The sequence below is a fragment of the Bos indicus genome, chromosome 10, assembly GCF_029378745.1.
Source record: "Bos indicus isolate NIAB-ARS_2022 breed Sahiwal x Tharparkar chromosome 10, NIAB-ARS_B.indTharparkar_mat_pri_1.0, whole genome shotgun sequence".
NCBI lineage: Eukaryota > Metazoa > Chordata > Mammalia > Artiodactyla > Bovidae > Bos > Bos indicus.
This window is the reverse complement of record NC_091769.1, coordinates 35,876,988-35,890,523: the sequence shown is the minus strand read 5'-3', so window position 1 is coordinate 35,890,523 and position 13,536 is coordinate 35,876,988. Positions and strand designations below refer to the sequence as shown.

The following is a 13,536-nucleotide window of genomic DNA, read 5'->3' as shown; positions in this document are numbered from 1 at the left end:
GCCCCTCTACCCAAGACATGTCTGACAGCTGCTGTTAGGAGTCTGGCCATCTGGCTGTAGCTCGCACACCGGCGTTTCTGCGGGGGATCGGTCTTCCGTGAGGGACCAGGAAAACCGACCCCGGGCTCCGTGTCGAGAGCCTCATAACTTGTAACTGATTCTTCAAGCCCAGAAGAGCAAGCAGTTCCATGCCGGCACTTTACTGCTCAGAATGCTGAGGGGTTGACAATTTGGGCTACGTTTACTCCCAAATTTCTCTGAGCTTCCCTCAGCGGACCCCCACCACTTCCCAGTGAGGCTAGGCACCTGTTCAAGTTGGGTCTTTCTTCAAGTTGGTCTGGACCTGGGTCTGTGCCCCTCAAATGTGGAGCCTCGATTCTGTTATTCAAGTGCGAGTATGACCCGGAAGAGAGAGAAGCGACTCAGAGAATCCCCAGCTCCTTTTCTTATAACTACCCCACTTCAACCTGGAAATGTAATCATTAGCCACTCACTTCCGAGTTCTTGCTGTCTCCCCCATCAAGGAATGGCTGTAAGAGAGGGGCAATGTGTTGGGAGGTAGAGAGGCATGGTTGGAGAGCTGTGGTAGCACTAGAATAGGTAGGGTCCCTATGAGAAGCCTAGGAATTGGGAAGTGGAGAGGCCCCCAAATGTGGAATTTGACTGGGTAGAAGGGGTTTTACAGCAAGTAGGCTGTCTGTATGTTTGGGAGATGCCTTGGCCGAAGAATAGGGCTGGGAAGAGTCAGAACCCAGTAGTGTCTGGACTATGGGTATCCCTAAACTGTGTGCAAATGCCACTCTATGCAAGATGTAGACCAGTAGGGGATGAGGGTGGGAGAGTCTAGAGGTGTAGAAGTGGTGAGTAGCTTAATTTGGTTGGAGAGATAAAAGCTGTCCCATTAGTTGATGCCAACTGGGTAGGGTGTGGTTGGGCCCATGCAATGGTCGATATAAGCTACAGAGAAAGGAGCAATGTGCAAAGACAGAAAGGACCTCACTCATCCTAAAGGCCTTAGGGAAGGCTTCATGTTGATGGTAGAGCTTTGGTTGGCTTGGAAGGAAGGCATTCCTGACCGGGGCTGAGGTGGAGGTGGTAGTGATGGAGAAACTGTGCAAAGTTAAGGAGTCTGGAAAGTTCTATATATTTTCAGGGCATAGTTAGTTCAGGATCCACTGAAGGTGTCTGTGGATCCTTCTAGAAGGAGGCATGCACAGCCCACTGTGTCTGAGTGTATGTGATGTGGTAGAGGTGATGAGACCATCCTTGAGACCCTTTAATGGGGGATGGGGCAGAAGTGAAAACAAAGGAGGGGTGACCTTATTCAACCATGTGCTGTGGACACCACTGAACCAAACTACTGAGTATGCCTGACTGGGTACCAATTTTCATAACTAGGAAATTCAGAGACCACTGGGCTCCCTGAGTGTCAGGTTGGATGTGAAGGAAGATTGGCTCTTTTAAGAATAGAATATGGCCTCTAGGAGGCTGTTTATTAGGAACAGAAGATTCTGGTTCAGGCCCCATGCTAGATCATGCTCCCCATTCTTGGGTCTTGTTTCTTCTGCTTCCTCAGTGATGTGGGCCGGGGGGATGCCCAGGGGGCCCAGGTGGGTGGCCCCCTCCAGGACAGTGCCCTGATCCAGGGTGGGGACATGGAGGGTGAGGGTGCCCAGGGCCAGGGGGGTGCCCAGGGCCAGGGTGGTGCCCAGGGCCAGGGGGGTGCTGCCTCCGTGGCTGTGCCCAGGGCCAGGGGGGTGCCCATGGCCATGGCTGTGCCCCTGTGGAAAATCAGATGAACAATATTAGAGTCAGAGGTCAGTGCCAGTCTTACCTGAGATCAACTCCTCCTCTCCCTTCCCCTTGTCTCTCTGCTGCTCCTCCTCTAGAGGACTCAGGATTCCTGGGTACTAGTAGGGGCTCATGGTAGAGGTCTGGGAGGCAGAAATAGCAAGTGACTGCTCCTAGTTTTAGGCCTTTTGCCTTGATGAAACCAGAGCACAGAGCAGACACAATGGGAGGAAACCAGATCAACTGGTTTCTATTCCTTGAGCTATGACTCCCATCCTCTGGACCTCAGTTTATTTAACTGTGACTAAGAAGCTGAAGTATCTCATCTTCTCCCTTCCTTCACTCAAGAACCCATGAAGAGTGATTAGAGGTTTTGCCATGTTGACTACTTAGAAATGAAGGTAGGGCTGGGGGAGGCTACAGAGGAACTCAGTGAGAACCAGGGGCATGGAAGAGACAGGAGGTACAGTGAGGAGACATGCAGGAGCCAAGGGGAAGGAGGAGTCAGCTGAAGGGTGGGAGGAGACAAAGGTAAGGATGTGCTTGTTCTCTATGTAGGTAGTACATGTGTGCAGGTAAAGATCTGTACTGCCTCTACATAAAAATAGTTATGTCTATATACATGAGCCTATAAAGGCCTTCTGTGTACACAGGTACATGCCTATGGGTGCATGTGCCTGGCGATGTGTGTACATGTCAACGGAAGTACATGTGAGCCCATACCTGTCCCTGAGCAGGTGCCAGACTCATGAAATCAGGAAGAACAGAGAGTAAAATCAAGGTTTTATTGCTTGAGACAGAAGAGTCCTGGAATGGGTGGTTTAACCTTCTGTCTTGGCTGGAACCACTCTTGAGGCCCCAAGGCCAGAGGAGTTTCTTTGCCTCTTGGCACAGGCCCAGGGGAGAGAGGAGACAATTTTTCTTCTGGTGCTGGGCACTGGGGGCCTGGGGCCCCCCCAAGGGAGCAGGCAGTGGAGGGTTATGGCCCTACTCTGTGTGTGTGCATAAGTCGCTTCAGGTGTATCTGACTCTGCGACCTGACTCTTCTTTTGCCAAGAATACTGGAGTGGGTTGCCATGCCCTCCTCCAGGGGATCTTCCTGACCCGGGGATCAAACCATGTCTCTTAAGTCTCCTGCATGGGCAGGCAGATTCTTTACCACTAGCGCCACCTGGGAAGTCCCTAGGGGTTGGATAACTCCCCAGTCTGCTTCTGCTTCCTAGGGCCTGATAATGGCCTATAACCTCTGGGAAAGAGGCAGGCTCCAGGGTTAGGAGTCTTTTCTGTGACAATATCAAGGCAGCTGCTGCCCCATCCAGGCTCAGTGACGCCTGGAAATTGCCACTTCCCACCCTGCTTGCCTCTTCTATGACTCTTTTGTGGTGGGGGCATTCCAGGCCTAGGAGTTGGGTCTGCTAGTGGTGGGGGGCTGGGGGAGGGGAAGCAGGGAGGAGGGCAGGCAGAGGCAGGTCATGGGGGCCCTGCAGTGTGGTTGGGATTTGGGAGCAAGCCAGCCATCTGAGAGGGCTGTGGGTAGCCAGGAAAGCAGAGAAGCATGGAACAGGAGGGGAAGCAGCAGGAGAGAGAATGAGCTGCTGAGGCAGGGAGGGGATGTGAGAAAAGAAGAGGGACAGATGGGAAAACTGGGGAGGAGTGGAGAAGGCTGCCGCCAGCAGGGGTTGGACTTGTATTGTGATGCTCTTCCCCTCCCCACCCCACCCCAACCCATGGGGCTGAGGCCTCCCTACTCTACATTTGGGGGATGTCCGTGGCCATGGCCGCCAGACTGTCTAGGAAGGGGACTGACAGCAGGGAGGGAAAAGGGAGATGGCTGGGAAACTTTCCTACCTGTGGGCCTGTGGGAGAGGAAGGAGAAAAAAAACAAAGAGCTTTGGTTATTTGGTTCTGCAGTGAGAATCCTGTCTTCTTCCTGGTGCTGATTGTGTGCCCACCTTCCACCGCCCTCCGCCAACAAGGCTCCTCAGACTTGACCAGTTGCTTGACCATCATTCCTTCGTTCATTCATTCACTCAATACATACATACATGTGTGTGTGTGTGTGTGTGTGTAAATGCAAAGCTCAGTGGTGTGTCCCTGTTTGCTTAAGAGTTGGCTGAGTTCTCCTGGGTGGGGTGGGGCTGGTTAGAAAGTGTGGGTTCTAGTCCTCACTCTGTCAGTTGTCTGCCTCCTTGACCTTTGTTTTTTAAATTTTTTTTTATCTGTCTGCATTAGGTCATAGTTGCAGTGTGTGGACTCTGAGTTGTGGCATGTGGGATCTAGTTCTCTGAACAGGGATCAAACCTTGACTTCCTGCACTGGGAGCACAGTCTTAGCCACCTGGCCCATCAGGGAAGTCCCTCAACCTTTTTTTAAAAAAAATAATTTAATTTTATTATTGGAGTATAATTGTTTTACAATGTTGTGTTAATTTCTGCAACACAGAAACTGTACAAAGTGTACCCTCCCAACCTATGTCAAACTCCATGACGCTAAAGGAGGAGCCCTGGTTCTTTTATTTACATCTTCAGGTGGGCCCCACATAGCCTCCTCCTCTGCTCCCTCCCCCCAGATTCCACTTTTCTCAGGCTGATCTCTGCTCAGATCCTCAGCTGTTTCTTTGCTCCTGATTATAACCTTCTGGTTCCAGCTCTCAGACTTTGCTCTTGTCTCCTGCCACTTGGAAATCTTTCTTGCTTCACTCTGTGTTACATTCCTGGAGGAAGTTCGCTTGGGTTGGACCATCCTGCCTGCCTTGCCTGCCCAGCTTCGGGTCCAGTGGGCTCATTCTTGCCATAACCTATCTGACTGGTCCTGAGTATTTTGTAGTGCTCTGTTGGTGGGAATCACCTACTTGATGAGATTTATATTGAGGGCCATCATGGTCTTTTGTTCCTTTTGAGGGGAGCCAATGTCATAGCTGCTGAGAGGTGAGTTCTGAGCCCCAGATCCTGCCACACCTCCAGGGCCTCACCCTGAGAAAGACCGATAACTTCCCTGGAGCTCACATGTACAATGGAGGGAGCCCCTGTTTGTTTCATTCCTGAAGTTGAAGACCTAGTGACATGAAGGATGTGTAGGCATGTGTCTTAAACTGTAGAGTGTATTAAAAACATAGGGCTTGTTTTCATTTTGGAACCCTACCACCACACACACACACGGCTTGCAGTAGATGTGACTGACTGATTGCCCCTGACTTCATGACCCTCCCTTCCTTCTTATTCCTTCTTCCACGCTACGGCCTCCCACCATAGTACTTACGTGGCTCCATCTTTTTGGAGCAGGCACAGGGAATGACAAAAGGAACACCTATGAGTCAAAGGGTAAAGTTTAGTTTACTGTAATCTAAACCTCAATCTCTCCTTCTTCCTCCCAGGGATGTACACACATAGCCCCTTAAGAGATGAAAGGGATAAACTGCTCCCTCTAGCTTAGCTTGGGACTCCGTATGGAGCTGGGCACTGAGTAGGTGCCAGGCATGGGTGTTGAGTGAATGCAGTGGGTTTATCCATCCGGTATGTAGACAGAGACATGAGAACATTATGTATCCCTGAACCATATACCCTTACATGTGACCTCTCGAGATCCACCCCCAGACTCACAATCATGTATGAACTCATTTCTACTTGGGCCAGTTTCAATCATGTTAGTTATTTGTGTAGCGTGCCTGCCATGCGTCAGGCCATAGTACTCAGTCAGTCCCTAGAGACTTTTGTCCCTGTGTGATGTCTGGCATAAAGGCAGCATGTGTGGTGGGGTCGGAGTGGGGGAAGCTTGGAGATCGGTGCACCCAAAGCTGGGAGGACTGGGTTAGTGGGTGGGTGCTTCTGGGCGATGCAGGGGATCCTAAGACCTGTGCCTCCAAGCCACAAATGAATGGAAACCTTCCCTGATCCAAGCTGCTTGTTCCTGCCTCTTCCCACTAGGAGTGGAAGCTGGCTTGGTGGTTTGAGTCAATTTGTCATCTGCCAACAAGTGTGCTACCACAGGATGGAGCTTCTGGGCTTCTGAGGTGCTCTGGTGCCAAGGCTGGCATTGTCTTGCATGGGGCTGGTCCATAAGTCATAATGGGCAATTCCAGAATGGACCCAGTGCGAATGCGGTATATTCATTTTTTTTTCTGACCCACAACTCAGAATATAATATGTAACATACAGACCAAATGCCAGGCTACTCTGGTTGTTGAACATAGAAGCACAAATGTTTACATACCACATACACGCACACACGTCTGTACTACAACAGCCCAAGCCTCTTGCAACACAGGACCCTGGCACCTTTTGAGTCACCTATTTTGTTGGCTTTTACTTGGGCCACAAATGTTGAGCTGAGGTCAGCCTCTGAGCTATGCTATGATCCTTCTTGCCCCCTCCTCCTTCCCCTTAATGAGTGATGAGTCTGGAAGAGATTCGTGGGACTAGTTCTGGAGGAGGGAGTGGTAAAGAAAATGTTAGGGCCAGCCAGGATCTGACTTGGAAGAAAGAGAAAAGACTGGCTTTGGAAAAAACCCCATCCCATTAAGAAATGGGCAGAGAACTTGACATTTTTTTTCCCAGAGAAGACAAACAGATGGCCAGCAGGTACATGAAAAGGTGCTCAACATCAGTAATCATCAGAGAAATGGAAGCCAAAACCACAATGAGATATCACCTCACACTCGTTAGAATGGCTGTTATCCAAAAAATAAGAAAGATGTTGGCAAGGATGTGGAGAAAAGGGGATGTAAATTGGTACAGCCACTACTGAAAACACTATGAGGTTCCTCAAAAAATTAAAAATAGAACTGCCATATGATCCAGTAATTCCACTGTTGGGTATTCATCCAAAGAAAACAAAAACCCTAACTTGAAAAAATCTATGCACCTTCACATATTCATTGCAGCATTATTTACAACAGCCAAGACATGAAAACAGTCTAAGTGTCCATCAACAGAGGAATGGATAAATAAAATGTAAATTATACACAATGAATATTATTTAGCCATAAGAAAGAATGAAATCTTGCCATTTGTGACAGCATAGATGGATCTTGAGGGCATTATGCTGAATGAAGTTAAGTCAGAGAAAGACAAGTACTATATAATCTCACTAACATGTGGGATCTAAAAAAATCCACAAACAAAACTTTGAGCTCATAGAATCAGAGAACAGATTGGTGGTTGCCAGAGGTGGTGAGTGGAGCTTGGGTGGAGTGGGTGAAGGCAGTCAAATGGTACAAGCTGTTGGACACCTGATATAGACATTGATATCGATAATTATACCTCAATTAAAAAAAAAAGACAGGCCTTAGACTGTCCCTCCCCAGTTCAGACTAAGGTGCTTGAGGGAGAGGAGTTGGTGGCTCTGGAAGGGAACTAATACAATCCCTTCGACCTCAGCTAAACCCCTGTGCCTGGCACATTAGAGGCTGTAAATTCACTTCTAACTCAAGTAGAGAGTAGACCCAGGAGTCAGGGCAGGGCCGGGCAGGGGGCAGACACCTAGACACAGCACACAGGCCTACATTGCATTTATGAGAGAAACAGACCGACACCCACACACGACACCCACATACGACACAGTGACATAGATACCAGTTCAGTACACATACACACGTACCCAGGGGGACCATGATCACAAAGGCCACAACACGAGCTCACAGAGCCCCTCCTGTCGCCTCCCACAGCCCACAGAGCTGGACCCTTACCTGGGAGTGCAGAACAGGGGGCAATAGGCGATCTAAGGTGCTGGCTGTCCTCAGGAGTATTTGTAAAGGATGGGGAGGGGCTAGCATGGTCAGGTCCACAGGGAGGATCCGGGCAGAGGGTGTGGAGGAATGAACAGGGCTGGGCTAAACTTAAACAGGGCAAAGAGTGGTTGGAAGCAGGGTGGGGTGTGTGTGTGTGTGTGTGTGCGTGCATGCATGCGTGCAGGGTGTGTGTGTGTGTGTGTGTAAGGAGGCTGGGTGGGAGGGAGCAGGGAAGAACCCAGTACCCCATCAGTCTGGTAACAAGATGCCACAGAACCAAGGCCGGGGGCCCACACCATGGCAAGGCTGTTTAGCACCCAGGGGCCATCTCTGAACACTTACGAAGCTTCTACTGAATGTCAGGCCACAAGGTGCTTCACACTCTTTAGTTAACCCACTGAGTCATACAGAATAGTGAGATTATCGCCTGTTCCCATGGGTGGAGGAGGAAACGATGCGCCTCGTGGAGGGGCCTGTGGAACCTTTGCTCTGCACAGCAAACCCCAGGCCTGACCTCTCCCATGTGCACCCCAGGTCAGGGAGCTGCCTGGGAGTGGAAACTGAATGAGTCAGGAAAAAAACAAAACAAAGCTTGTTGTCAAAGAGGGGAGGGACACATCAGGGGTATGGGAGTAACAGATACAAAGTACCATATATAAAATAGATAAGCAACAAAGATAAGCAACTATACTCATCATCTTGTAATAACCTCTAATGGAATATAATCTATGAAAATAATTGTCAGTCAACTACATTTCAACTTAAAAAAGTGTTTTCAAGCAGGACTAGGGATGAGATTAATCACTTGCCAGGATATAAAAAAAAGAAAACCAAAACAAAGGCAGGACTTTGGAGATGGAATATCGACAAGCAGGAAGGGGTTTTGCAGTCCAGACTGCAGCGGGCCAGCTGTCTGTGCTCTGTAAGCCCCTGGGGCCTGGGCCCCCTGAGCCACTGGCCTCTGCTGTGAGCCACACCCCTTGACCTCCCTTAGGCCCTTTCAGACAGATCAGGTGCCCTGTTACAAGCTCCCCTCTCTCCCTGGGTTCTTTCTTCTCCTGTCTCCTGCTCCACAGGACTGTCTGCTCACCTTTGTATTCCCAGGGACTGGCCTTTAGCAGATCTCCTGGCCCTCAGCAGGTGTCCAGTAACAATCTGGTGAATGAAGGCAAGGTTCAAGTGTAGTTGTGTGCTGTTTGCTCCGTTGCTTAGTCACGTCCGACTCTTTGCGACCCTTGGATTGTGTAGCCTGCCAGGTTCCTCTGTCCACGGGATTTCCCAGGCAAGGATACTGGAATGGGTTGCTATTTTCTCCTCCTGGGGATCTTCCTGACTCAGGGATGGAACCTTCGTCTCCTGAATTTCCTGCATTGGCAGGTGGATTCTTTACCACTTTCACCTGGGAAGCCACTAAATCAATACAGCTGATAATTTAAAAGCTTAACACATGAGGGAAAAGTATCCACTCTATAGTCCTGGAAGCAATCTTTATGTTTATCAATACACACCCATCACTTGAATCTGTTTCACGTAGTTACTGTTGGGTTATAACTGGTCTCGATTTCTGTGCTTATTTTTCTCTCTCTTCTACAAATTTAAGGTTTTTTTTTTTTTTTCTTCCTAGAGAAAGGAGCAGGAGGATCTCTCCCAGAAAGGCAGCTCCTCAGCTGACCTGAGTTCAGGCTGCCTACACTTGGGCTCACTGTGCTGGATGAAACAGGCCCACTGACACTCCCACCCTCAGGCCAAGGGGCTCGGTCGGGCCCTGTTTCAATCCAGGAGAACAATGATCATGTGAAATCTAGAACACACAGGAGGAAGCAGAGAGGTTAAAGCAGCTGCGGTCTCCAGGTTGGCCTGGAAAAAGCCTGACCTGAACTGCATTAAATTCATTTTAAAAAAGTAACCTAGGACTCCCCTGGTGGTCCAGGGGTTAAGTATCCACCTTTCAATGCAGGGGACACGGGTTTGATCCCTGGTCAGGACACTAAGATCTCACATGTCATAGTGAAAGATTCCATATGACCCAAGTATCCAGAGTACTGCAGCTGAGACCTGATGCAGCCAAAAAAAAATTTAAAAAAAGTAAGAAGGGAAAAACTGGGCCTCAGTAAAGTTTATACTTGAATGTTCATAGTAACTTTGTTTGGAATAATTAAAATGGCAGGACTTCTCAAACATCCATCAGTACATGAATGAATAAATGGATAATGATACATGAACGCCGTGGAACACCAGAGTAAAAAGGAATGAACTACACAAGAGAACAGGGCGGAACCGCAAAATCACTGCTGGTGAAGAAGGTAAGACATAAAGAATCCACACTATATAATTGTCTATAAAATTCTAGAATGGTGTAAAATTCCAGAAAACGTGAACTAATTGATAATGACGGCAGATCAGTGGTTGCTCAGGGAAAATGAGGTGGGAAGGGGAGGGGCTGGAGGGAGCCATTAGGAAGGGACACAAGGAAAGTTTTGGGTTTCATGGATGTGTTCATTATCTTGATTGTGGTGATGTTTTCATGGCGTAAACTTATTAAACTGTACAATTTGTGCCATTTCTGGTATATCATTTTGGCTTCCATCAGAGCCATAAAAACAGAAGCAACATAACCACATCAGAAAACAATTTGAAAAATAGAGAGGCGGAAAATAGTGATTCTCCTTTATTTCCATGGTGGGCAGGCATGGAAAGTATTTTGTGTGTCAGCTTCTTTTAAAATACCAATTATCTCACATCAGGTCTTGGGGATATGTGTTATTATCTTCTTTTCTAGATTAGAAAAAGCCAGGATTCAGAGAAGTTAAGACACTTGCCTGAGGTCACCTAGCCCGTGTGTAGTTGGTCCCGGTTGGGGACCATCTGAGTCTAGAGCCTGGACCCCTTTCCCACATTATGTTGTCTCTCTTTTCAGGAATGCTCTTCTGAAAAATTCCAGCCTGCTTTGGTAACACTGTGGACAAAGGGCTTTGGTTTATGGCTGGGTGGGGAGTTATTAATCCATCATGCACACATTTGCTGTGAGCCTTCAGGGATCCAGGGCATGGAGGGCGGGCAGAGGCTCACAAAGGCAGGGGACTGAAATGCTCCACCCTGCAGCCTGGGCTGCCTGAATGGCACCACCTGTGGCCACCACACCCCATCCTCCCCAGCCCTCCCAGCCCCCTCTTTCAGGAACCGTCCTTTTCCCCTTCCGGGACCCTGATGACATGAACTGTCACCTCCAGCCCCAGCCTTTAGCTGGAAGCTGAAAAAAGAGGCCTATGACTTCATGGACCCCCAAGGGGAGAGGGGCTGCAGGGCTGAGGAGGGCAGTAGCAGCTCTGGGCTAGAAGTTCCGTACCCCAGTTTTCTGTGTCTCTGGAGTCAGGGTCTGGGTTCAGGGTCTGGGTCATGACAGGCAGGTAGGTAGTAGGCAGTACCAAGGTCTTGGGCTGAGGAGGGAGACCCATCTTGACGGGGTGGACAGAGAAGTGAGAACCATCTGAGTGGGTCCTCAGACAGGTGGCACACAGGCCTTTGGGAAGCGAGGAGAGTTCCCATAGCAGTGGTGGGCACACTGTAGTCAATTTATAGCAGAGCATGATGTGGGGCTTCCCAGGTGGTGCTAGGGGTAAAGAACTTTTCTGTCAATGCAGATGTAAGAGACATGGGTTCGATCACTGGGTTGGGAAGATCTCCTGGAGGAGGGCGTGGCAACACTCCAGTATTCTTGCCTGGAGAATCCCATGGGCAGAGGAGCCTGGCGGGCTACAGTCCATAAGGTCACAAAGAGTCGGACACGACTGAGCAACTGAGCATGCACGTTGTTCATGGGATCCCCCTTCCCAGTCCTAAGATATTGTGGGTGAGCAGAGCCTAGACCACGTGTGAGTCCCCCCACCCTCTGGCACTGTGCACTACAGATAGGTCAGCTACAAATTGGCACTAGCCAAGAGCATTTGCCAGTGACTGAACAACAGTAGCAAGGGCATTTGCCATCTGTTCTTCGGAGGAGATTGAATCCTGTGCAGCTGCTGACCTTCAATACCCACTGAGGGGGATTCAGGGTGGAGACTGAGGCACTCTGTGCTGCAGAGAAACTGGTGGAACAGGTCTTTACATAGTTAGATATTTGCAGGAACTGATGTCAAGATCCCAACCCTCGCATCTCCTCATATCTAGAAAATCACTAAATCCCTTCATGGTGACATCAGCTCCTCATGGCTAAGAAAACCTTTTGTAAAGTAAGCCTTGACTGCACTAAACTCTGCCATTTGTGGCTCAGATGGTAAAGAATCGGCCTGCAATGTAGAAGACCCAGGTTTGATCCCTGGGTCTGGAAGATTCCCTGGAGAAGAACATGCAACCCACCCTAGTAGTCTTGCTTGGAGAATTCCATGGACAGAGGAGCCTGGTAGCCTACAGTCCATGGGGTCGCAAAGAGTTGGACACGACTGAGTAACTAACACTTTTACTTTTCCACCTTCACCAAAATCATTTTACTGACCTTCCCCCACTTACTCTTTGGAACAGTTTCTCAGAGCTATCTGAGGTGCTGTCTCCCAGGCTGCAGCCTTCATTTTGCCCCTAATAAAACTGAACTTGCAACTCTTACGTTGTGCATCTTTTTAGTTGACAGATACTAAGTTCTCACCAAGTGCTTGGGTTTATTGCCTGGCAGAGAGAGGTGGCCCTTCCCTGCCAGAAAGGCACCAAATGGAGAATAAAGGCACTCAGGGGACAAGAAGAAACATTTCTGGGCTCAGGGAGAAGAGAAGCTGAGAGGCCAAGGGTGGCGGTCCTAGGGAGCATGTGAAGGCCAAAAGGCAGGATATCGGCCCTTTTTGTGACTCCCTAATCACTTTCAGCAGAGCCAGCAAGGCCCCTGCTCCTGGACTGTCCTATAGGGTGGAGAGGGAGACAGGAGAGCCAGGCACATTTGCAGGGTTTGGGGTGGGAGGGTGGACAAGTTTCCCATGGCAGGAGGGCACAGGTGGCTGGCTCTGGCTTGGGCTGGAGAGAGTGCCGTGGGGACCAGGCAGGTTTGGTGGGAGACCTCCACCTCACTACAGAGACCTCTGGGCAGGTCACTGACCCTGATCTCCAAAAAGTGAAAAACACCAGCACTGACTAATTCACAGATTTCAAAGCCTGATGAGATCAAATGACACAGTGTGTGTGAGGGCTTTGGCAGTGCTGGGTGTAAGTGCAAGGTGTTATTGTGATGATTGGTAGTATCAGCACTGATGACCCAGGTGTCTTCCTGGCCTCACTGTTCTTCCCCTTGCTCACACTGGGATCTTTCTTCAGGACACATCCCTACCTTTGGCCTCCAGCTTCACTCAGAATATTTCACTCACAGGCTCCTGAGAGGTTCCCTCCTTGCTCCAGCCACTTGCTGCAGCCTCCTTCCCCAGAAAGTGACCAAACAGCCAGGCTCACCTATGACCAAGGGAGCTCTGGACACAGGACTGTCAGTGCTGAGTTGGGTTCCATTCTAGGCAAACCTGGACAACAGGTCACCTACTGCCCTCCCACCCCCAGGCTGCTTTTTCTTCCCCGTGGTGACCAGGTTCTCTCTCACCCAGTCACCCTCTCCCGCCTTGAAGCCTCCAGGCTGGGTGACGCCACCCATGCCACGCCCCACCATTCCAAAGGCCCTGTCATCTTCTCAGTGGGACAGGCGGCCTGCTCTCCGAACTGTGCCAGATCTTTTCTCCATCCCTGGAGGGTGTGAACCCACCCACATCTCACCCCCCAGAGAGTCAGCCCTCTGTGGTGTCAAGGTGGGGAGAGCCTTCCAGCCTCTCTGCCTGCTGGGAGGAAGGAGCACCCGGGCATGTGCAGGCAAGCCCGCCTGCTCCCTACAGCCATGAGGGCCCCAGGCTCCAGTCCTTGACACTGTCTTGGCTGCCCTGCCCCATCTCTCACTGAATGCACGCACCCCACCCCCACCCCACCCCAGCACACACTGATGTTCTGAGGTGCTTCTGCTCACTCTTCCCTGTAAAGTCCCCTGCCCTGCCTGGTGCAGA

The 13,536-nt window shown here is 50.0% G+C and overlaps 1 long non-coding RNA gene across 2 annotated transcripts; it reads right to left on the bottom strand.

Moving 5' to 3' along the window:
* Positions 1 to 1,458: 1,458 nt before the first annotated feature.
* Positions 1,459 to 13,040, bottom strand: LOC109564931 (uncharacterized). Of its 2 annotated transcripts, XR_011568803.1 has the most exons (4): positions 12,944 to 13,040; positions 8,607 to 8,671; positions 5,050 to 5,097; positions 1,459 to 1,781 (listed from the first exon to the last, which is right to left on the bottom strand). It is a non-coding gene; the product is annotated as an uncharacterized lncRNA (long non-coding RNA). The 2 variants fall into 2 exon arrangements; XR_011568802.1 differs by lacking the exon at positions 12,944 to 13,040 and having other exon boundaries at positions 8,607 to 8,805.
* Between the last annotated feature and the right edge of the window lie 496 nt (positions 13,041 to 13,536).